This window comes from Hippopotamus amphibius, chromosome 14, assembly GCF_030028045.1.
Source record: "Hippopotamus amphibius kiboko isolate mHipAmp2 chromosome 14, mHipAmp2.hap2, whole genome shotgun sequence".
Classification (NCBI taxonomy): domain Eukaryota; kingdom Metazoa; phylum Chordata; class Mammalia; order Artiodactyla; family Hippopotamidae; genus Hippopotamus; species Hippopotamus amphibius.
Genome location: NC_080199.1, coordinates 28,394,898 through 28,398,681, shown reverse-complemented (window position 1 = coordinate 28,398,681; position 3,784 = coordinate 28,394,898). Strand labels below are relative to the sequence as shown.

The window sequence follows — 3,784 nt, the reverse complement described above, 5'->3', positions numbered from 1 at the left end:
AACTAAGAACACATAGAAACAATTCAAAAATTCTCACTATCCTTTTTATTTGGAAAAAACTGAAATAAATTGAATATTTACTGAAAACAATTTTATCTATTTAAACTAGAAAAATGCTGAAGTAATCATATGTGAAATATTAGTCATGTGAAATATAAAAACTACACTGTAATTATTTGCAGATAATTTCTGAAATAGTATGTTTGTTTCTGTAAACTAGAGTTCTAAGACAGAAAATAAAATAGGAAATTTTAAAATTCTCAATAAAATATTCATGAAGTAAGCATAGAAATATATCTTCCCATAAAATCAATTCATATATTTTTTAGGTATGTGCCTAATACACATTGATTCTCAAGCCTAGTAATGATATTTGTATTTTGGATGTACAAATTTTCATTGTTACTTAGAATAAAAATATAAGAACATTAGATATGATTGCAAACTGGAAGGCTATTTTAGTTACTTAATAGAAAAGTAATCTTGTTTTAGTGATTCAATAATTTTTTCCCTGGTTAAAGATTTATTCCTGAGAATAACCAATATACAAAGGCCAGTGAAGGAAAAATCAATGTTTAAAACCTGAGTAAAATCATGTTGTACTACTTGATGTAGTACTACTAAATGCATTTGTTTAAATAATTATTCATTTTAAAGTATCCATAGTAAGTTTAATTGAAATTTAAGATATGAAACAAAAATGTTGACTAATCTTTATCTTTGTTATGAATAGTGTTTACATATGTATATACATAAGACCTTTTCATTAGCTTATAATTTATAATTTATTTAAATATTAATAACTTCTTTTCAAAATAATGGACAGCTGTTAATATACTATTCAATATAGGCATACCTCATTTTATTGTGCTCTGCTTTATTGAGCTTCAGATATTGTGTTTTTAATAAATTGAAGGTTTGTAGCAATTCTGAGTTTACAAATTCAGTGCATGCAATTTTTCCAACAGCATTTGCTCAGTTTGTGACTCTATGTAACAGTTTAGTAATTTTGCCAAAATTTCAAACTTTTTCATTATTATATTTGTTATGGTGATGTGTGATCAGTGATCTTTGATGTTACTATTGTAATTATTTGGGGAGGGGGTGCCACGAACCTTGCACATGTAAAATGATGACCTTAATTAATAAATGTTGTATATTTTGACTGCTCCACCAATTAGCCATTCCACACCTTTATCCCTCTCCTCGGCTTCCCTATTCTCTGAAACACAACAGTATTGAAATTAGGCAAATTAATATTCCTACAATGACCTCTAAGTGTTCAAGTAGAAGGAAAAGTTGCAGATCTCTGTCTTTAAATCAAAAGCTACAAGTGACCAAGCTTAGTGAGGAAGATATGTCAAAAGCTGAGATAAGCTGAAAGCTAGAAACCTTGTGCCAAATAGTTAGTCAGGCTGGGAATGCAAAGGAGTTCTTGAAGGAAATTAAAAGTTCTAACCCAGTGAACCCACAAATGATAAGAAAGCAAAATAGTATTATTGCTGATATAGGGATGGTCTGGATAGCAGATCAAACCAGCCATAACATCCCCTTAAGTCAAAGTCTCACCCAAAGCAAGGCACTAGATAACTCTCTCCAATTTTATGAAGACTGACAGAGAGAAGGATGCTACAGAAGAAAAGTGTCACACTAGCAGAGTTTGGTTCATGAGGTTTAAGGAAAGAAGCTGTCTCCATAACATAAAAGTGGAAAGTGAAGCAGCAAGTGCTCATATAGAACCTGAAGCAAGTTATCCAGAAGATCTAGTTAAGATAACTAATGAAGGTGGCTACACTAAACAACAGATTTTCAGTGTAGATGAAACAGCTTTATATTGGAAGAAAATGCCATCTAGGACCTTAATAGCTAGAGAGAAGTCAGTGCCTGGCTTCAAAGCTTCAAAGCACAGGCTGAATCTCTCATTAGGAGCTAATGCAGCTGCTGACTTTAAGTTGAAGACAACGCTCATTTGCTGTTCTGAATGTTCTACGGCCGTTAAGAATTATGCTAAATCTCCTTTGCCTATGCTCTATAAATTGAATAACAAAGCTTGGATGACAGTGCATCTGTTTACAACATGGTTAACTGAATATTTTAAGCCCACTGCTGAGACCTATGGTTCAGAAAAAAAGATTACTTTCAGATTATTACTTCTCATTGACAATGTACCTGGTCACCCAAGAGCTCTGATGGAAATGTACAAGAAGATTAATGCTGTTTTTGTGGCTGCTAACACAACATCCATTCTGTAGCCAATGGATCAAGGAGTAATTTCAAGTCTTATTATTTAAGCCTATTTTATAAGGCTATAGCTGCCATGAATAGTGATTCCTCTGATGAATTTGGGCACAGTAAATTGAAAACCTTCTGAAAAGGAATTGCTATTCTAAATGCCATTAAGAACATTCATGATTCATAAGAAGAGGTCAAAATATCAACATTGACAGGAGTTTGTAAGAAGCTGATTCCAGCACTCATGGATGACATTGAGGAGTTCAAGACTTCAGTGGAGGAGGTAATTGCAGGTATGGTGGAACTGTCAAGAAACCTAGAATCAAAAGTGGAGCCTGAAGATGTGACTGAATTGCTGCCATCTCATGATAAAATTTTAATGGATGAGGAGTTCCTTCTCATGAATGAGCAAATAAAGTAGTTTCTTAAGATGGAATCTACCCCTGGTGAAGATGCTGCAATGATTGTAGAAATGACAATGAAGAGTTGAGAATATTACCTAAACTTAGTTGATAAAATAGCAGCAGGGCTTGAGAGGGTAGACTCCAATTTTGAAAGGAGTTCTATTGTAGGTAAAATGCTGTCAAACAGCATTGCATGCTACAGAGAAACTGTGAGCCAATCAGTGCAGTAATCTTTATCCCTGTCTTATTTTAAGAAATTGCCACAGCCACCCCAACTTTCAGCAGCCACCCCCCTTATAAGTCACCAACCATCAGCATTGAGGCAAGACCCACCACAAGCAAAAACACTAGGGTCCCCTGAAGGCTCAGTCGATGGCTAACATTTTTTAAGCAATAAAGCATTTTTTAAAAATTAATTTGTTAATTTATTTTATTGGCTGCATTGGGTCTTTTTTGCTGTGCGCGGGCTTTCTTTAGTTGCAGTGAGTGGGGGCTACTCTCCGTTGTGGTGCGCAAGCTCCTCATTGCCGTGGCTTCTTTTGTTGTGGAGCATGGGCTCTAGGTGCATGAGCTTTAGTAGTTGCAGCACATGGGCTCAATAGTTGTGGCTCTCAGGCTCTAAAGCGCAGGCTCAATAGTTATGGCACACAGGCTTAGTTGCTCCGCGGCATGTGGCATCTTCCTGGAGCAGGGCTCGAGCTGTGTCCCCTACATTGGCAGGTGGATTCTTAACCACTGCACAACCTAGGAAGCCCCAATAAAGCATTTTTAAATCAAAGTGTGTGCACTGTTATTTTAGACATAATGCTGTTCTGTGAAAGATAGCTATCTTAATGAAGAGAGAGATAGAAAATATTTGTTAGAAATCAACCCTTTGTACCCCACAAAAAAAACATTAAAATATTAGATAAAAATCCAAATGTTTTGAGAAGAAATGTTATAAAATCAGGAATGGTTTTAAAAAAATAGAGTCAGAAAAAAAGGGACCAAAGAAAACAGTATGAACACTACCGGTACTATAAATAATTACAAGATGATATTAATTATGGCATTAAAAATTAAGCAGCATTGGGCCAGTCAGCATCTATCTAATGCAGCAGATAATCATTGGTTTCTTGCACCTTTACTTCTTATGTTTTTAGAGAAAC

The 3,784-nt window shown here is 34.8% G+C and overlaps 1 pseudogene; it reads left to right on the top strand.

Moving 5' to 3' along the window:
* The first annotated feature begins 1,267 nt into the window (after positions 1-1,267).
* LOC130835554 (tigger transposable element-derived protein 1-like) lies at positions 1,268-3,016 on the top strand (annotated as a pseudogene).
* Positions 3,017-3,784: the final 768 nt, after the last annotated feature.